Source organism: Lithobates pipiens, unplaced genomic scaffold (genome assembly GCF_037356315.1).
Source record: "Lithobates pipiens isolate NorthernLeopardFrog02 unplaced genomic scaffold, aLitPip1_a1.2 Scaffold_30, whole genome shotgun sequence".
Classification (NCBI taxonomy): domain Eukaryota; kingdom Metazoa; phylum Chordata; class Amphibia; order Anura; family Ranidae; genus Lithobates; species Lithobates pipiens.
The window spans coordinates 185,209,832-185,223,802 of record NW_027507791.1 but is presented as its reverse complement, the minus strand read 5'-3'; the positions used below and the strand labels follow the sequence as shown (position 1 = coordinate 185,223,802).

At 52.5% G+C, this 13,971-nt stretch overlaps 34 non-coding genes and 27 pseudogenes across 34 annotated transcripts; all 61 read left to right on the top strand.

Moving 5' to 3' along the window:
- The first annotated feature begins 104 nt into the window (after positions 1-104).
- LOC143951465 (5S ribosomal RNA) lies at positions 105-223 on the top strand. Its single transcript, XR_013266735.1, has one exon. It is a non-coding gene; the product is annotated as a 5S ribosomal RNA (ribosomal RNA).
- Positions 224-332: 109 nt separating this feature from the next.
- Positions 333-451, top strand: LOC143952054 (5S ribosomal RNA). Its single transcript, XR_013267268.1, has one exon. It is a non-coding gene; the product is annotated as a 5S ribosomal RNA (ribosomal RNA).
- Positions 452-560: 109 nt separating this feature from the next.
- LOC143945374 (5S ribosomal RNA) lies at positions 561-679 on the top strand (annotated as a pseudogene).
- Positions 680-788: 109 nt separating this feature from the next.
- On the top strand, positions 789-907 carry LOC143951018 (5S ribosomal RNA). Its single transcript, XR_013266330.1, has one exon. It is a non-coding gene; the product is annotated as a 5S ribosomal RNA (ribosomal RNA).
- Positions 908-1,016: 109 nt separating this feature from the next.
- On the top strand, positions 1,017-1,135 carry LOC143950689 (5S ribosomal RNA). Its single transcript, XR_013266033.1, has one exon. It is a non-coding gene; the product is annotated as a 5S ribosomal RNA (ribosomal RNA).
- Positions 1,136-1,244: 109 nt separating this feature from the next.
- Positions 1,245-1,363, top strand: LOC143953840 (5S ribosomal RNA). The gene has a single exon (XR_013268885.1). It is a non-coding gene; the product is annotated as a 5S ribosomal RNA (ribosomal RNA).
- A 109-nt stretch (positions 1,364-1,472) lies between these two features.
- Positions 1,473-1,591, top strand: LOC143947294 (5S ribosomal RNA; annotated as a pseudogene).
- Positions 1,592-1,700: 109 nt separating this feature from the next.
- Positions 1,701-1,819, top strand: LOC143945685 (5S ribosomal RNA; annotated as a pseudogene).
- Positions 1,820-1,928: 109 nt separating this feature from the next.
- LOC143945094 (5S ribosomal RNA) lies at positions 1,929-2,047 on the top strand (annotated as a pseudogene).
- Positions 2,048-2,156: 109 nt separating this feature from the next.
- Positions 2,157-2,275, top strand: LOC143951017 (5S ribosomal RNA). Its single transcript, XR_013266329.1, has one exon. It is a non-coding gene; the product is annotated as a 5S ribosomal RNA (ribosomal RNA).
- Positions 2,276-2,384: 109 nt separating this feature from the next.
- LOC143953974 (5S ribosomal RNA) lies at positions 2,385-2,503 on the top strand. The gene has a single exon (XR_013269007.1). It is a non-coding gene; the product is annotated as a 5S ribosomal RNA (ribosomal RNA).
- Positions 2,504-2,612: 109 nt separating this feature from the next.
- LOC143953654 (5S ribosomal RNA) lies at positions 2,613-2,731 on the top strand. The gene has a single exon (XR_013268715.1). It is a non-coding gene; the product is annotated as a 5S ribosomal RNA (ribosomal RNA).
- A 109-nt stretch (positions 2,732-2,840) lies between these two features.
- LOC143945225 (5S ribosomal RNA) lies at positions 2,841-2,959 on the top strand (annotated as a pseudogene).
- Positions 2,960-3,068: 109 nt separating this feature from the next.
- On the top strand, positions 3,069-3,187 carry LOC143943913 (5S ribosomal RNA; annotated as a pseudogene).
- Positions 3,188-3,296: 109 nt separating this feature from the next.
- Positions 3,297-3,415, top strand: LOC143944056 (5S ribosomal RNA; annotated as a pseudogene).
- A 109-nt stretch (positions 3,416-3,524) lies between these two features.
- On the top strand, positions 3,525-3,643 carry LOC143951943 (5S ribosomal RNA). Its single transcript, XR_013267168.1, has one exon. It is a non-coding gene; the product is annotated as a 5S ribosomal RNA (ribosomal RNA).
- Positions 3,644-3,752: 109 nt separating this feature from the next.
- LOC143952777 (5S ribosomal RNA) lies at positions 3,753-3,871 on the top strand. The gene has a single exon (XR_013267921.1). It is a non-coding gene; the product is annotated as a 5S ribosomal RNA (ribosomal RNA).
- Positions 3,872-3,980: 109 nt separating this feature from the next.
- On the top strand, positions 3,981-4,099 carry LOC143951464 (5S ribosomal RNA). The gene has a single exon (XR_013266734.1). It is a non-coding gene; the product is annotated as a 5S ribosomal RNA (ribosomal RNA).
- Positions 4,100-4,208: 109 nt separating this feature from the next.
- On the top strand, positions 4,209-4,327 carry LOC143943582 (5S ribosomal RNA; annotated as a pseudogene).
- A 109-nt stretch (positions 4,328-4,436) lies between these two features.
- On the top strand, positions 4,437-4,555 carry LOC143951077 (5S ribosomal RNA). The gene has a single exon (XR_013266382.1). It is a non-coding gene; the product is annotated as a 5S ribosomal RNA (ribosomal RNA).
- Positions 4,556-4,664: 109 nt separating this feature from the next.
- On the top strand, positions 4,665-4,783 carry LOC143954935 (5S ribosomal RNA; annotated as a pseudogene).
- A 109-nt stretch (positions 4,784-4,892) lies between these two features.
- On the top strand, positions 4,893-5,011 carry LOC143952029 (5S ribosomal RNA). The gene has a single exon (XR_013267245.1). It is a non-coding gene; the product is annotated as a 5S ribosomal RNA (ribosomal RNA).
- A 109-nt stretch (positions 5,012-5,120) lies between these two features.
- Positions 5,121-5,239, top strand: LOC143945869 (5S ribosomal RNA). The gene has a single exon (XR_013265158.1). It is a non-coding gene; the product is annotated as a 5S ribosomal RNA (ribosomal RNA).
- Positions 5,240-5,348: 109 nt separating this feature from the next.
- Positions 5,349-5,467, top strand: LOC143953531 (5S ribosomal RNA). The gene has a single exon (XR_013268604.1). It is a non-coding gene; the product is annotated as a 5S ribosomal RNA (ribosomal RNA).
- A 109-nt stretch (positions 5,468-5,576) lies between these two features.
- LOC143952076 (5S ribosomal RNA) lies at positions 5,577-5,695 on the top strand. Its single transcript, XR_013267288.1, has one exon. It is a non-coding gene; the product is annotated as a 5S ribosomal RNA (ribosomal RNA).
- A 109-nt stretch (positions 5,696-5,804) lies between these two features.
- LOC143950901 (5S ribosomal RNA) lies at positions 5,805-5,923 on the top strand. Its single transcript, XR_013266223.1, has one exon. It is a non-coding gene; the product is annotated as a 5S ribosomal RNA (ribosomal RNA).
- Positions 5,924-6,032: 109 nt separating this feature from the next.
- LOC143949409 (5S ribosomal RNA) lies at positions 6,033-6,151 on the top strand (annotated as a pseudogene).
- A 109-nt stretch (positions 6,152-6,260) lies between these two features.
- Positions 6,261-6,379, top strand: LOC143950055 (5S ribosomal RNA). Its single transcript, XR_013265544.1, has one exon. It is a non-coding gene; the product is annotated as a 5S ribosomal RNA (ribosomal RNA).
- A 109-nt stretch (positions 6,380-6,488) lies between these two features.
- On the top strand, positions 6,489-6,606 carry LOC143947848 (5S ribosomal RNA; annotated as a pseudogene).
- A 109-nt stretch (positions 6,607-6,715) lies between these two features.
- LOC143945126 (5S ribosomal RNA) lies at positions 6,716-6,834 on the top strand (annotated as a pseudogene).
- Positions 6,835-6,943: 109 nt separating this feature from the next.
- Positions 6,944-7,062, top strand: LOC143946217 (5S ribosomal RNA; annotated as a pseudogene).
- Positions 7,063-7,171: 109 nt separating this feature from the next.
- Positions 7,172-7,290, top strand: LOC143954260 (5S ribosomal RNA). Its single transcript, XR_013269268.1, has one exon. It is a non-coding gene; the product is annotated as a 5S ribosomal RNA (ribosomal RNA).
- Positions 7,291-7,399: 109 nt separating this feature from the next.
- On the top strand, positions 7,400-7,518 carry LOC143944242 (5S ribosomal RNA). Its single transcript, XR_013265009.1, has one exon. It is a non-coding gene; the product is annotated as a 5S ribosomal RNA (ribosomal RNA).
- Positions 7,519-7,627: 109 nt separating this feature from the next.
- Positions 7,628-7,746, top strand: LOC143945706 (5S ribosomal RNA; annotated as a pseudogene).
- A 109-nt stretch (positions 7,747-7,855) lies between these two features.
- Positions 7,856-7,974, top strand: LOC143945093 (5S ribosomal RNA; annotated as a pseudogene).
- Positions 7,975-8,083: 109 nt separating this feature from the next.
- Positions 8,084-8,202, top strand: LOC143954248 (5S ribosomal RNA). Its single transcript, XR_013269257.1, has one exon. It is a non-coding gene; the product is annotated as a 5S ribosomal RNA (ribosomal RNA).
- Positions 8,203-8,311: 109 nt separating this feature from the next.
- LOC143950118 (5S ribosomal RNA) lies at positions 8,312-8,430 on the top strand. The gene has a single exon (XR_013265550.1). It is a non-coding gene; the product is annotated as a 5S ribosomal RNA (ribosomal RNA).
- Positions 8,431-8,539: 109 nt separating this feature from the next.
- Positions 8,540-8,658, top strand: LOC143945125 (5S ribosomal RNA; annotated as a pseudogene).
- Positions 8,659-8,767: 109 nt separating this feature from the next.
- LOC143948300 (5S ribosomal RNA) lies at positions 8,768-8,886 on the top strand (annotated as a pseudogene).
- Positions 8,887-8,995: 109 nt separating this feature from the next.
- LOC143954235 (5S ribosomal RNA) lies at positions 8,996-9,114 on the top strand. Its single transcript, XR_013269245.1, has one exon. It is a non-coding gene; the product is annotated as a 5S ribosomal RNA (ribosomal RNA).
- Positions 9,115-9,223: 109 nt separating this feature from the next.
- On the top strand, positions 9,224-9,342 carry LOC143946444 (5S ribosomal RNA; annotated as a pseudogene).
- Positions 9,343-9,451: 109 nt separating this feature from the next.
- LOC143945092 (5S ribosomal RNA) lies at positions 9,452-9,570 on the top strand (annotated as a pseudogene).
- A 109-nt stretch (positions 9,571-9,679) lies between these two features.
- On the top strand, positions 9,680-9,798 carry LOC143949174 (5S ribosomal RNA). The gene has a single exon (XR_013265464.1). It is a non-coding gene; the product is annotated as a 5S ribosomal RNA (ribosomal RNA).
- A 109-nt stretch (positions 9,799-9,907) lies between these two features.
- Positions 9,908-10,026, top strand: LOC143947291 (5S ribosomal RNA; annotated as a pseudogene).
- Positions 10,027-10,135: 109 nt separating this feature from the next.
- Positions 10,136-10,254, top strand: LOC143945684 (5S ribosomal RNA; annotated as a pseudogene).
- Positions 10,255-10,363: 109 nt separating this feature from the next.
- Positions 10,364-10,482, top strand: LOC143945091 (5S ribosomal RNA; annotated as a pseudogene).
- A 109-nt stretch (positions 10,483-10,591) lies between these two features.
- Positions 10,592-10,710, top strand: LOC143951016 (5S ribosomal RNA). The gene has a single exon (XR_013266328.1). It is a non-coding gene; the product is annotated as a 5S ribosomal RNA (ribosomal RNA).
- Positions 10,711-10,819: 109 nt separating this feature from the next.
- Positions 10,820-10,938, top strand: LOC143953973 (5S ribosomal RNA). The gene has a single exon (XR_013269006.1). It is a non-coding gene; the product is annotated as a 5S ribosomal RNA (ribosomal RNA).
- A 109-nt stretch (positions 10,939-11,047) lies between these two features.
- Positions 11,048-11,166, top strand: LOC143953653 (5S ribosomal RNA). The gene has a single exon (XR_013268714.1). It is a non-coding gene; the product is annotated as a 5S ribosomal RNA (ribosomal RNA).
- Positions 11,167-11,275: 109 nt separating this feature from the next.
- LOC143945224 (5S ribosomal RNA) lies at positions 11,276-11,394 on the top strand (annotated as a pseudogene).
- A 109-nt stretch (positions 11,395-11,503) lies between these two features.
- LOC143943912 (5S ribosomal RNA) lies at positions 11,504-11,622 on the top strand (annotated as a pseudogene).
- A 109-nt stretch (positions 11,623-11,731) lies between these two features.
- LOC143944055 (5S ribosomal RNA) lies at positions 11,732-11,850 on the top strand (annotated as a pseudogene).
- A 109-nt stretch (positions 11,851-11,959) lies between these two features.
- Positions 11,960-12,078, top strand: LOC143951942 (5S ribosomal RNA). Its single transcript, XR_013267167.1, has one exon. It is a non-coding gene; the product is annotated as a 5S ribosomal RNA (ribosomal RNA).
- Positions 12,079-12,187: 109 nt separating this feature from the next.
- Positions 12,188-12,306, top strand: LOC143952775 (5S ribosomal RNA). The gene has a single exon (XR_013267920.1). It is a non-coding gene; the product is annotated as a 5S ribosomal RNA (ribosomal RNA).
- Positions 12,307-12,415: 109 nt separating this feature from the next.
- Positions 12,416-12,534, top strand: LOC143951462 (5S ribosomal RNA). Its single transcript, XR_013266732.1, has one exon. It is a non-coding gene; the product is annotated as a 5S ribosomal RNA (ribosomal RNA).
- Positions 12,535-12,643: 109 nt separating this feature from the next.
- LOC143943581 (5S ribosomal RNA) lies at positions 12,644-12,762 on the top strand (annotated as a pseudogene).
- Positions 12,763-12,871: 109 nt separating this feature from the next.
- On the top strand, positions 12,872-12,990 carry LOC143951076 (5S ribosomal RNA). Its single transcript, XR_013266381.1, has one exon. It is a non-coding gene; the product is annotated as a 5S ribosomal RNA (ribosomal RNA).
- Positions 12,991-13,099: 109 nt separating this feature from the next.
- On the top strand, positions 13,100-13,218 carry LOC143954934 (5S ribosomal RNA; annotated as a pseudogene).
- A 109-nt stretch (positions 13,219-13,327) lies between these two features.
- LOC143952027 (5S ribosomal RNA) lies at positions 13,328-13,446 on the top strand. The gene has a single exon (XR_013267243.1). It is a non-coding gene; the product is annotated as a 5S ribosomal RNA (ribosomal RNA).
- Positions 13,447-13,555: 109 nt separating this feature from the next.
- Positions 13,556-13,674, top strand: LOC143945857 (5S ribosomal RNA). Its single transcript, XR_013265157.1, has one exon. It is a non-coding gene; the product is annotated as a 5S ribosomal RNA (ribosomal RNA).
- Positions 13,675-13,783: 109 nt separating this feature from the next.
- LOC143953530 (5S ribosomal RNA) lies at positions 13,784-13,902 on the top strand. Its single transcript, XR_013268603.1, has one exon. It is a non-coding gene; the product is annotated as a 5S ribosomal RNA (ribosomal RNA).
- Positions 13,903-13,971: the final 69 nt, after the last annotated feature.

Sequence of the window (13,971 nt, the reverse complement as noted above, 5' to 3'; positions counted from 1 at the left end):
CCATTATGTTGTTGGCTTTGGCGACCTGCTGTATTTTTCCTCTCAATAGCCCGAGGTGACCACCTTGGCTTTTGTCAAGAGAGTTGTAAGTAGGGGGCAAGATCGCCTACGGCCACATCACCCTGGATGCGCTCGATCTCGTCTGATCTCGGATGCTAAGCAGGGTCAGGCCTGGTTAGTACCTGGATGGGAGACCGCCTGGGAATACCAGGTGCCGTAGGCTTTTTTCCATTATGTTGTTGGCTTTGGCGACCTGCTGTATTTTTCCTCTCCATAGCCCGAGGTGACCACCTTGGCTTTTGTCAAGAGAGTTGTAAGTAGAGTGCAAGATTACCTGCGGCCACATCACCCTGAATGCGCTCGATCTCGTCTGATCTCGGATGCTAAGCAGGGTGGGGCCTGGTTAGTACCTGGATGGGAGACCGCCTGGGAATACCAGGTGCCGTAGGCTTTTTTCCATTATGTTGTTGGCTTTGGCGACCTACTGTATTTTTCCTTTCGATTGCCCGAGGTGACCACCTTGGCTTTTGTCAAGAGAGTTGTAAGTAGAGTGCAAGATTACCTGCGGCCACATCACCCTGAATGCGCTCGATCTCGTCTGATCTCGGATACTAAGCAGGGTCGGCCCTGGTTAGTACCTGGATGGGAGACCGCCTGGGAATACCAGGTGCCGTAGGCTTTTTTCCATTATGTTGTTGGCTTTGGCGACCAGCTGTATTTTTCCTCTCGATTGCCCGAGGTGACCACCTTGGCTTTTGTCAAGAGAGTTGTAAGTAGGGTGCAAGATCGCCTACGGCCACATCACCCTGAATGCGCTCGATCTCGTCTGATCTCGGATGCTAAGCAGGGTCGGGCCTGCTTAGTACCTGGATGGGAGACCGCCTGGGAATACCAGGTGCCGTAGGCTTTTTTCCATTATGTTGTTGGCTTTGGCGACCAGCTGTATTTTTCCTCTCGATTGCCCGAGGTGACCACCTTGGCTTTTGTCAAGAGAGTTGTAAGTAGGGTGCAAGATCGCCTACGGCCACATCACCCTGAATGCACTCGATCTCGTCTGATCTCGGATGCTAAGCAGGGTCGGGCCTGGTTAGTACCTAGATGGGAGACCGCCTGGGAATACCAGGTGCCGTAGGCTTTTTTCCATTATGTTGTTGGCTTTGGCGACCTGCTGTATTTTTCCTCTCCATAGCCCGAGGTGACCACCTTGGCTTTTGTCAAGAGAGTTGTAAGTAGAGTGCAAGATTGCCTACTGCCACATCACCCTGAATGCGCTCGATCTCGTGTGATCTCGGATGCTAAGCAGGGTCGGGCCTGGTTAGTACCTGGATGGGAGACCGCCTGGGAATACCAGGTGCCGTAGGCTTTTTTCCATTATGTTGTTGGCTTTGGCGACCTGCTGTATTTTTCCTCTCGTTTGCCCGAGGTGACCACCTTGGCTTTTGTCAAGAGAGTTGTAAGTAGGGTGCAAGATTGCCTACTGCCACAACACTCTGAATGCGCTCGATCTCGTCTGATCTCGGAGGCTAAGCAGGGTCGGGCCTGGTTTGTACCTGGATGTGAGACCGCCTGGGAATACCAGGTGCCGTAGGCTTTTTTCCATTATGTCGTTGGCTTTGGCGACCTGCTGTGTTTTTCCTCTCGATTGCCCGAGGTGACCACCTTGGCTTTTGTCAAGAGAGTTGTAAGTAGGGTGCAAGATCGCCTACGGCCACATCACCCTGAATGCGCTCGATCTCGTCTGATCTCGGATGCTAAGCAGGGTCAGGCCTTGTTAGTACCTGGATGGGAGACCGCCTGGGAATACTATGTGCCGTAGGCTTTCTTCCATTATGTTGTTGGCTTTGGCGACCTGCTGTATTTTTCCTCTCGATTGCCCGAGGTGACCACCTTGGCTTTTGTCAAGAGAGTTGTAAGTAGGGTGCAAGATTGCCTACGGCCACATCACCCTGAATGCGCTCGATCTTGTCTGATCTCGGATGCTAAGCAGGGTCGGGCCTGGTTAGTATCTGGATGGGAGACCGCCTGGGAATACGCGGTGCCGTAGGCTTTTTTCCATTATGTTGTTGGCTTTGGCGACCTGCTGTATTTTTCCTCTCGATTGTCCGAGGTGACCACCTTGGCTTTTGTCAAGAGAGTTGTAAGTAGGGTGCAAGATCGCCTACGGCCACATCACCCTGAATGCGCTCGATCTCGTCTGATCTCGGATGCTAAGCAGGGTCGGGCCTGCTTAGTACCTGGATGGGAGACCGCCTGGGAATACCAGGTGCCGTAGGCTTTTTTCCATTATGTTGTTGGCTTTGGTGACCAGCTGTATTTTTCCTCTCGATTGCCCGAGGTGACCACCTTGGCTTTTGTCAAGAGAGTTGTAAGTAGGGTACAAGATCGCCTACGGCCACATCACCCTGAATGCGCTCGATCTCGTCTGATCTCGGATGCTAAGCAGGGTCAGGCCTGCTTAGTACCTGGATGGGAGACCGCCTGGGAATACCAGGTGCCGTAGGCTTTTTTCCATTATGTTGTTGGCTTTGGCGACCTACTGTATTTTTCCTCTCGATTGCCCGAGGTGACCACCTTGGCTTTTGTCAAGAGAGTTGTAAGTAGGGTGCAAGATCGCCTACGGCCACATCACCCTGAATGCGCTCGATCTCGTCTGATCTCGGATGCTAAGCAGGGTCGGGCCTGCTTAGTACCTGGATGGCAGACCGCCTGGGAATACCAGGTGCCGTAGGCTTTTTTCCATTATGTCGTTGGCTTTGGCGACCTGCTGTGTTTTTCCTCTCGATTGCCCGAGGTGACCACCTTGGCTTTTGTCAAGAGAGTTGTAAGTAGGGTGCAAGATCGCCTACAGCCACATCACCCTGAATGCGCTCGATCTCGTCTGATCTTGGTTGCTAAGCAGGGTCGGGCCTGGTTAGTACCTGGATGGGAGACCACCTGGAAATACCAGGTGCCGTAGGCTTTTTTCCATTATGTTGTTGGCTTTGGCGACCTGCTGTATTTTTCCTCTCCATAGCCCGAGGTGACCACCTTGGCTTTTGTCAAGAGAGTTGTAAGTAGAGTGCAAGATTGCCTACGGCCACATCACCCTGAATGCGCTCGATCTCCTCTTATCTCGAATGCTAAGCAGGGTCGGGCCTGGTTAGTACCTGGATGGGAGACCGCCTGGGAATTTCAGGTGCCGTAGGCTTTTTTCCATTATGTTGTTGGCTTTGGCGACCTACTGTATTTTTCCTCTCGTTTGCCCGAGGTGACCACCTTGGCTTTTGTCAAGAGAGTTGTAAGTAGGGTGCAAGATCGCCTCCGGCCACATCACCCTGAATGCGCTCGATCTCGTCTGATCTCGGATGCTAAGCAGGGTCGGGCTTGGTTAGTACCTGGATGGGAGACCACCTGGAAATACCAGGTGCCGTAGGCTTTTTTCCATTATGTTGTTGGCTTTGGCGACCAGCTGTATTTTTCCTCTCGATTGCCCGAGGTGACCACCTTGGCTTTTGTCAAGAGAGTTGTAAGTAGGGTGCAAGATCGCCTACGGGCACATCACCCTGAATGCGCTCGATCTCGTCTGATCTCGGATGCTAAGCAGGGTCGGGCCTGGTTAGTACTTGGTTGGGAGACCGCCTGGGAATACCAGGTGCCGTAGGCTTTTTTCCATTATGTTGTTGGCTTTGGCGACCTGCTGTATTTTTCCTCTCGATTGCCCGAGGTGACCACCTTGGCTTTTGTCAAGAGAGTTGTAAGTAGGGTGCAAGATCGCCTACGGCCACATCACCCTGAATGCGCTTGATCTCGTCTGATCTCGGATGCTAAGCAGGGTCGGGCCTGGTTAGTACCTGGATGGGAGACCGCCTGCGAATACCAGGTGCCGTAGGCTTTTTTCCATTATGTTGTTGGCTTTGGCGACCTGCTGTATTTTTCCTCTCAATAGCCCGAGGTGACCACCTTGGCTTTTGTCAAGAGAGTTGTAAGTAGGGGGCAAGATCGCCTACGGCCACATCACCCTGGATGCGCTCGATCTCGTCTGATCTCGGATGCTAAGCAGGGTCAGGCCTGGTTAGTACCTGGATGGGAGACCGCCTGGGAATACCAGGTGCCGTAGGCTTTTTTCCATTATGTTGTTGGCTTTGGCGACCTGCTGTATTTTTCCTCTCCATAGCCCGAGGTGACCACCTTGGCTTTTGTCAAGAGAGTTGTAAGTAGAGTGCAAGATTACCTGCGGCCACATCACCCTGAATGCGCTCGATCTCGTCTGATCTCGGATGCTAAGCAGGGTGGGGCATGGTTAGTACCTGGATGGGAGACCGCCTGGGAATACCAGGTGCCGTAGGCTTTTTTCCATTATGTTGTTGGCTTTGGCGACCTACTGTATTTTTCCTTTCGATTGCCCGAGGTGACCACCTTGGCTTTTGTCAAGAGAGTTGTAAGTAGGGTGCAAGATTGCCTACGGCCACATCACCCTGAATGCGCTCGATCTCGTCTGATCTCGGATGCTAAGCAGGGTCGGGCCTGGTTAGTACCTGGATGGGAGACCGCCTGCGAATACCAGGTGCCGTAGGCTTTTTTCCATTATGTTGTTGGTTTTGGCGACCTGCTGTATTTTTCCTCTCGATTGCCCGAGGTGACCACCTTGGCTTTTGTCAAGAGAGTTGTAAGTAGGGTGCAAGATCGCCTACGGCCACATCACCCTGAATGCGCTCGATCTCGTCTGATCTTGGATGGTAAGCAGGGTCGGGCCTGGTTAGTACCTGGATGGGAGACCGCCTGCGAATACCAGGTGCCGTAGGCTTTTTTCCATTATGTTGTTGGCTTTGGCGACCTGCTGTATTTTTCCTCTCAATAGCCCGAGGTGACCACCTTGGGTTTTGTCAAGAGAGTTGTAAGTGGGAGGCAAGATCGCCTACGGCCACATCTCCCTGAATGCGCTCGATCTCGTCTGATCTCGGATGCTAAGCAGGGTCAGGCCTGGTTAGTACCTGGATGGGAGACCGCCTGGGAATACCAGGTGCCGTAGGCTTTTTTCCATTATGTTGTTGGCTTTGGCGACCTGCTGTATTTTTCCTCTCCATAGCCCGAGGTGACCACCTTGGCTTTTGTCAAGTGAGTTGTAAGTAGAGTGCAAGATTGCCTACGGCCAGATCACCCTGAATGCGCTCGATCTCGTCTGATCTCGGATGCTAAGCAGGGTGGGGCCTGGTTAGTACCTGGATGGGAGACCGCCTGGGAATACCAGGTGCCGTAGGCTTTTTTCCATTATGTTGTTGGCTTTGGCGACCTGCTGTATTTTTCCTCTCCATAGCCCGAGGTGACCACCTTGGCTTTTGTCAAGAGAGTTGTAAGTAGAGTGCAAGATCGCCTACGGCCACATCACCCTGAATGCGCTCCATCTCGTCTGATCTCGGATGCTAAGCAGGGTCGGGCCTGGTTAGTACCTGGATGGGAGACCGCCTGGGAATTCCAGGTGCCGTAGGCTTTTTTCCATTATGTTGTTGGCTTTGGCGACCTACTGTATTTTTCCTCTCGATTGCCCGAGGTGACCACCTTGGCTTTTGTCAAGAGAGTTGTAAGTAGGGTGCAAGATCGCCAACGGCCACATCACCCTGAATGCGCTCGATCTCGTCTGATCTCGGATGTTAAGCAGGGTCGGGCCTGCTTAGTACCTGGATGGGAGACCGCCTGGGAATACCAGGTGCCGTAGGCTTTTTTCCATTATGTTGTTGGCTTTGGCGACCAGCTGTATTTTTCCTCTCGATTGCCCGAGGTGACCACCTTGGCTTTTGTCAAGAGAGTTGTAAGTAGGGTGCAAGATCGCCTACGGCCACATCACCCTGAATGCGCTCGATCTCGTCTGATCTCGGATGCTAAGCAGGGTCGGGCCTGGTTAGTACCTGGATGGGAGACCACCTGGAAATACCAGGTGCCGTAGGCTTTTTTCCATTATGTTGTTGGCTTTGGCGACCTACTGTATTTTTCCTCTCGATTGCCCGAGGTGACCACCTTGGCTTTTGTCAAGAGAGTTGTAAGTAGGGTGCAAGATTGCCTGCGGCCACATCACCCTGAATGCGCTCGATCTTGTCTGATCTCGGATGCTAAGCAGGGTCGGGCCTGGTTAGCATCTGGATGGGAGACCGCCTGGGAATACGCGGTGCCATAGGATTTTTTCCATTATGTTGTTGGCTTTGGCGACCTGCTGTATTTTTCCTCTCGATTGTCCGAGGTGACCACCTTAGCTTTTGTCAAGAGAGTTGTAAGTAGGGTGCAAGATCGCCTACGGCCACATCACCCTGAATGCGCTCGATCTCCTCTGATCTCGGATGCTAAGCAGGGTCGGGCCTGGTTAGTACCTGGATGGGAGACCGCCTGGGAATACCAGGTGCCGTAGGCTTTTTTCCATTATGTTGTTGGCTTTGGCGACCTACTGTATTTTTCCTCTCGATTCCCCGAGGTGACCACCTTGGCTTTTGTCAAGAGAGTTGTAAGTAGGGTGCAAGATCGCCTACGGCCACATCACCCTGAATTCGCTCGATCTCGCTGATCTCGGATGCTAAGCAGGGTCGGGCCTGCTTAGTAACTGGATGGGAGACCGCCTGGGAATACCAGGTGCCGTAGGCTTTTTTCCATTATGTTGTTGGCTTTGGCGACCTGCTGTATTTTTCCTCTCGATTGCCCGAGGTGACCACCTTGGCTTTTGTCAAGAGAGTTGTAAGTAGGGTGCAAGATAGCTTATGGCCACATCACCCTGAATGCGCTCGATCTCGTCTGATCTCGGATGCTAAGCAGGGTCGGGCCTTGTTAGTACCTGGATGGGAGACCGCCTGGGAATACTATGTGCCGTAGGCTTTCTTCCATTATGTTGTTGGCTTTGGCGACCTGCTGTATTTTTCCTCTCGATTGCCCGAGGTGACCACCTTGGCTTTTGTCAAGAGAGTTGTAAGTAGGGTGGAAGATTGCCTACGGCCACATCACCCTGAATGCGCTCGATCTTGTCTGATCTCGGATGCTAAGCAGGGTCGGGCCTGGTTAGTATCTTAATGGGAGACCGCCTGGGAATACGCGGTGCCGTAGGCTTTTTTCCATTATGTTGTTGGCTTTGGCGACCTGCTGTATTTTTCCTCTCGATTGTCCGAGGTGACCACCTTGGCTTTTGTCAAGAGAGTTGTAAGTAGGGTGCAAGATCGCCTACGGCCACATCACCCTGAATGCGCTCGATCTCGTCTGATCTCGGATGCTAAGCAGGGTCGGGCCTGGTTAGTACCTGGATGGGAGACCGCCTGGGAATACCAGGTGCCGTAGGCTTTTTTCCATTATGTTGTTGGCTTTGGCGACCTACTGTATTTTTCCTCTCGATTGCCCGAGGTGACCACCTTGGCTTTTGTCAAGAGAGTTGTAAGTAGGGTGCAAGATCGCCTACGGCCACATCACCCTGAATGCGCTCGATCTCGTCTGATCTCGGATGCTAAGCAGGGTCGGGCCTGGTTAGTACCTGGATGGGAGACCGCCTGGGAATACCAGGTGCCGTAGGCATTTTTCCATTATGTTGTTGGCTTTGGCGACCTGCTGTATTTTTCCTCTCGATTGCCCGAGGTGACCACCTTGGCTTTTGTCAAGAGAGTTGTAAGTAAGGTGCAAGAAAGCTTATGGCCACATCACCCTGAATGCCCTCGATCTCGTCTGATCTCGGATGCTAAGCAGGGTCGGGCCTTGTTAGTACCTGGATGGGAGACCGCCTGGGAATACTATGTGCCGTAGGCTTTCTTCCATTATGTTGTTGGCTTTGGCGACCTGCTGTATTTTTCCTCTCGATTGCCCGAGGTGACCACCTTGGCTTTTGTCAAGAGAGTTGTAAGTAGGGTGCAAGATTGCCTACGGCCACATCACCCTGAATGCGCTCGATCTTGTCTGATCTCGGATGCTAAGCAGGGTCGGGCCTGGTTAGTATCTGGATGGGAGACCGCCTGGGAATACGCGGTGCCGTAGGCTTTTTTCCATTATGTTGTTGGCTTTGGCGACCTGCTGTATTTTTCCTCTCGATTGTCCGAGGTGACCACCTTGGCTTTTGTCAAGAGAGTTGTAAGTAGGGTGCAAGATCGCCTACGGCCACATCACCCTGAATGCGCTCGATCTCGTCTGATCTCGGATGCTAAGCAGGGTCGGGCCTGGTTAGTACCTGGATGGGAGACCGCCTGGGAATACCAGGTGCCGTAGGCTTTTTTCCATTATGTTGTTGGCTTTGGCGACCTACTGTATTTTTCCTCTCGATTGCCCGAGGTGACCACCTTGGCTTTTGTCAAGAGAGTTGTAAGTAGGGTGCAAGATCGCCTATGGCCACATCACCCTGAATGCGCTCGATCTCGTCTGATCTCGGATGCTAAGCAGGGTCGGGCCTGGTTAGTACCTGGATGGGAGACCGCCTGGGAATACCAGGTGCCGTAGGCATTTTTCCATTATGTTGTTGGCTTTGGCGACCTGCTGTATTTTTCCTCTCGATTGCCCGAGGTTACCACCTTGGCTTTTGTCAAGAGAGTTGTAAGTAAGGTGCAAGATAGCTTATGGCCACATCACCCTGAATGCGCTCGATCTCGTCTGATCTCGGATGCTAAGCAGGGTCGGGCCTTGTTAGTACCTGGATGGGAGACCGCCTGGGAATACTATGTGCCGTAGGCTTTCTTCTATTATGTTGTTGGCTTTGGCGACCTGCTGTATTTTTCCTCTCGATTGCCCGAGGTTACCACCTTGGCTTTTGTCAAGAGAGTTGTAAGTAGGGTGCAAGATTGCCTACGGCCACATCACCCTGAATGCGCTCGTTCTTGTCTGATCTCGGATGCTAAGCAGGGTCGGGCCTGGTTAGTATCTGGATGGGAGACCGCCTGGGAATACACGGTGCCGTAGGATTTTTTCCATTATGTTGTTGGCTTTGGCGACCTGCTGTATTTTTCCTCTCGATTGTCCGAGGTGACCACCTTGGCTTTTGTCAAGAGAGTTGTAAGTAGGGTGCAAGATCGCCTACGGCCACATCACCCTGAATGCGCTCGATCTCGTCTGATCTCGGATGCTAAGCAGGGTCGGGCCTGGTTAGTACCTGGATGGGAGACCGCCTGGGAATACCAGGTGCCGTAGGCTTTTTTCCATTATGTTGTTGGCTTTGGCGACCTGCTGTATTTTTCCTCTCGATTGCCCGAGGTGACCACCTTGGCTTTTGTCAAGAGGGTTGTAAGTAGGGTGCAAGATAGCTTATGGCCACATCACCCTGAATGCGCTCGATCTCGTCTGATCTCGGATGCTAAGCTGGGTCGGGCCTTGTTAGTACCTGGATGGGAGACCGCCTGGGAATACTATGTGCCGTAGGCTTTCTTCCATTATGTTGTTGGCTTTGGCGACCTGCTGTATTTTTCCTCTTGATTGCCCGAGGTGACCACCTTGGCTTTTGTCAAGAGAGTTGTAAGTAGGGTGCAAGATTGCCTACGGCCACATCACCCTGAATGCGCTCGATCTTGTCTGATCTCGGATGCTAAGCAGGGTCGGGCCTGGTTAGTATCTGGATGGGAGACCGCCTGGGAATACGCGGTGCCGTAGGCTTTTTTCCATTATGTTGTTGGCTTTGGCGACCTGCTGTATTTTTCCTCTCGATTGTCCGAGGTGACCACCTTGGCTTTTGTCAAGAGAGTTGTAAGTAGGGTGCAAGATCGCCTACGGCCACATCACCCTGAATGTGCTCGATCTCGTCTGATCTCGGATGCTAAGCAGGGTCGGGCCTGGTTAGTACCTGGATGGGAGACCGCCTGGGAATACCAGGTGCCGTAGGCTTTTTTCCATTATGTTGTTGGCTTTGGCGACCTGCTGTATTTTTCCTCTCGTTTGCCCGAGGTGACCACCTTGGCTTTTGTCAAGAGAGTTGTAAGTAGGGTGCAAGATTGCCTACTGCCACAACACTCTGAATGCGCTCGATCTCGTCTGATCTCGGAGGCTAAGCAGGGTCGGGCCTGGTTTGTACCTGGATGTGAGACCGCCTGGGAATACCAGGTGCCGTAGGCTTTTTTCCATTATGTCGTTGGCTTTGGCGACCTGCTGTGTTTTTCCTCTCGATTGCCCGAGGTGACCACCTTGGCTTTTGTCAAGAGAGTTGTAAGTAGGGTGCAAGATCGCCTACGGCCACATCACCCTGAATGCGCTCGATCTCGTCTGATCTCGGATGCTAAGCAGGGTCAGGCCTTGTTAGTACCTGGATGGGAGACCGCCTGGGAATACTATGTGCCGTAGGCTTTCTTCCATTATGTTGTTGGCTTTGGCGACCTGCTGTATTTTTCCTCTCGATTGCCCGAGGTGACCACCTTGGCTTTTGTCAAGAGAGTTGTAAGTAGGGTGCAAGATTGCCTACGGCCACATCACCCTGAATGCGCTCGATCTTGTCTGATCTCGGATGCTAAGCAGGGTCGGGCCTGGTTAGTATCTGGATGGGAGACCGCCTGGGAATACGCGGTGCCGTAGGCTTTTTTCCATTATGTTGTTGGCTTTGGCGACCTGCTGTATTTTTCCTCTCGATTGTCCGAGGTGACCACCTTGGCTTTTGTCAAGAGAGTTGTAAGTAGGGTGCAAGATCGCCTACGGCCACATCACCCTGAATGCGCTCGATCTCGTCTGATCTCGGATGCTAAGCAGGGTCGGGCCTGCTTAGTACCTGGATGGGAGACCGCCTGGGAATACCAGGTGCCGTAGGCTTTTTTCCATTATGTTGTTGGCTTTGGTGACCAGCTGTATTTTTCCTCTCGATTGCCCGAGGTGACCACCTTGGCTTTTGTCAAGAGAGTTGTAAGTAGGGTACAAGATCGCCTACGGCCACATCACCCTGAATGCGCTCGATCTCGTCTGATCTCGGATGCTAAGCAGGGTCAGGCCTGCTTAGTACCTGGATGGGAGACCGCCTGGGAATACCAGGTGCCGTAGGCTTTTTTCCATTATGTTGTTGGCTTTGGCGACCTACTGTATTTTTCCTCTCGATTGCCCGAGGTGACCACCTTGGCTTTTGTCAAGAGAGTTGTAAGTAGGGTGCAAGATCGCCTACGGCCACATCACCCTGAATGCGCTCGATCTCGTCTGATCTCGGATGCTAAGCAGGGTCGGGCCTGCTTAGTACCTGGATGGCAGACCGCCTGGGAATACCAGGTGCCGTAGGCTTTTTTCCATTATGTCGTTGGCTTTGGCGACCTGCTGTGTTTTTCCTCTCGATTGCCCGAGGTGACCACCTTGGCTTTTGTCAAGAGAGTTGTAAGTAGGGTGCAAGATCGCCTACAGCCACATCACCCTGAATGCGCTCGATCTCGTCTGATCTTGGTTGCTAAGCAGGGTCGGGCCTGGTTAGTACCTGGATGGGAGACCACCTGGAAATACCAGGTGCCGTAGGCTTTTTTCCATTATGTTGTTGGCTTTGGCGACCTGCTGTATTTTTCCTCTCCATAGCCCGAGGTGACCACCTTGGCTTTTGTCAAGAGAGTTGTAAGTAGAGTGCAAGATTGCCTACGGCCACATCACCCTGAATGCGCTCGATCTCCTCTTATCTCGAATGCTAAGCAGGGTCGGGCCTGGTTAGTACCTGGATGGGAGACCGCCTGGGAATTTCAGGTGCCGTAGGCTTTTTTCCATTATGTTGTTGGCTTTGGCGACCTACTGTATTTTTCCTCTCGTTTGCCCGAGGTGACCACCTTGGCTTTTGTCAAGAGAGTTGTAAGTAGGGTGCAAGATCGCCTCCGGCCACATCACCCTGAATGCGCTCGATCTCGTCTGATCTCGGATGCTAAGCAGGGTCGGGCTTGGTTAGTACCTGGATGGGAGACCACCTGGAAATACCAGGTGCCGTAGGCTTTTTTCCATTATGTTGTTGGCTTTGGCGACCAGCTGTATTTTTCCTCTCGATTGCCCGAGGTGACCACCTTGGCTTTTGTCAAGAGAGTTGTAAGTAGGGTGCAAGATCGCCTACGGGCACATCACCCTGAATGCGCTCGATCTCGTCTGATCTCGGATGCTAAGCAGGGTCGGGCCTGGTTAGTACTTGGTTGGGAGACCGCCTGGGAATACCAGGTGCCGTAGGCTTTTTTCCATTATGTTGTTGGCTTTGGCGACCTGCTGTATTTTTCCTCTCGATTGCCCGAGGTGACCACCTTGGCTTTTGTCAAGAGAGTTGTAAGTAGGGTGCAAGATCGCCTACGGCCACATCACCCTGAATGCGCTTGATCTCGTCTGATCTCGGATGCTAAGCAGGGTCGGGCCTGGTTAGTACCTGGATGGGAGACCGCCTGCGAATACCAGGTGCCGTAGGCTTTTTTCCATTATGTTGTTGGCTTTGGCGACCTGCTGTATTTTTCCTCTCAATAGCCCGAGGTGACCACCTTGGCTTTTGTCAAGAGAGTTGTAAGTAGGGGGCAAGATCGCCTACGGCCACATCACCCTGGATGCGCTCGATCTCGTCTGATCTCGGATGCTAAGCAGGGTCAGGCCTGGTTAGTACCTGGATGGGAGACCGCCTGGGAATACCAGGTGCCGTAGGCTTTTTTCCATTATGTTGTTGGCTTTGGCGACCTGCTGTATTTTTCCTCTCCATAGCCCGAGGTGACCACCTTGGCTTTTGTCAAGAGAGTTGTAAGTAGAGTGCAAGATTACCTGCGGCCACATCACCCTGAATGCGCTCGATCTCGTCTGATCTCGGATGCTAAGCAGGGTGGGGCATGGTTAGTACCTGGATGGGAGACCGCCTGGGAATACCAGGTGCCGTAGGCTTTTTTCCATTATGTTGTTGGCTTTGGCGACCTACTGTATTTTTCCTTTCGATTGCCCGAGGTGACCACCTTGGCTTTTGTCAAGAGAGTTGTAAGTAGGGTGCAAGATTGCCTACGGCCACATCACCCTGAATGCGCTCGATCTCGTCTGATCTCGGATGCTAAGCAGGGTCGGGCCTGGTTAGTACCTGGATGGGAGACCGCCTGCGAATACCAGGTGCCGTAGGCTTTTTTCCATTATGTTGTTGGTTTTGGCGACCTGCTGTATTTTTCCTCTCGATTGCCCGAGGTGACCACCTTGGCTTTTGTCAAGAGAGTTGTAAGTAGGGTGCAAGATCGCCTACGGCCACATCACCCTGAATGCGCTCGATCTCGTCTGATCTTGGATGGTAAGCAGGGTCGGGCCTGGTTAGTACCTGGATGGGAGACCGCCTGCGAATACCAGGTGCCGTAGGCTTTTTTCCATTATGTTGTTGGCTTTGGCGACCTGCTGTATTTTTCCTCTCAATAGCCCGAGGTGACCACCTTGGGTTTTGTCAAGAGAGTTGTAAGAGGGAGGCAAGATCGCCTACGGCCACATCTCCCTGAATGCGCTCGATCTCGTCTGATCTCGGATGCTAAGCAGGGTCAGGCCTGGTTAGTACCTGGATGGGAGACCGCCTGGGAATACCAGGTGCCGTAGGCTTTTTTCCATTATGTTGTTGGCTTTGGCGACCTGCTGTATTTTTCCTCTCCATAGCCCGAGGTGACCACCTTGGCTTTTGTCAAGTGAGTTGTAAGTAGAGTGCAAGATTGCCTACGGCCAGATCACCCTGAATGCGCTCGATCTCGTCTGATCTCGGATGCTAAGCAGGGTGGGGCCTGGTTAGTACCTGGATGGGAGACCGCCTGGGAATACCAGGTGCCGTAGGCTTTTTTCCATTATGTTGTTGGCTTTGGCGACCTGCTGTATTTTTCCTCTCCATAGCCCGAGGTGACCACCTTGGCTTTTGTCAAGAGAGTTGTAAGTAGAGTGCAAGATCGCCTACGGCCACATCACCCTGAATGCGCTCCATCTCGTCTGATCTCGGATGCTAAGCAGGGTCGGGCCTGGTTAGTACCTGGATGGGAGACCGCCTGGGAATTCCAGGTGCCGTAGGCTTTTTTCCATTATGTTGTTGGCTTTGGCGACCTACTGTATTTTTCCTCTCGATTGCCCGAGGTGACCACC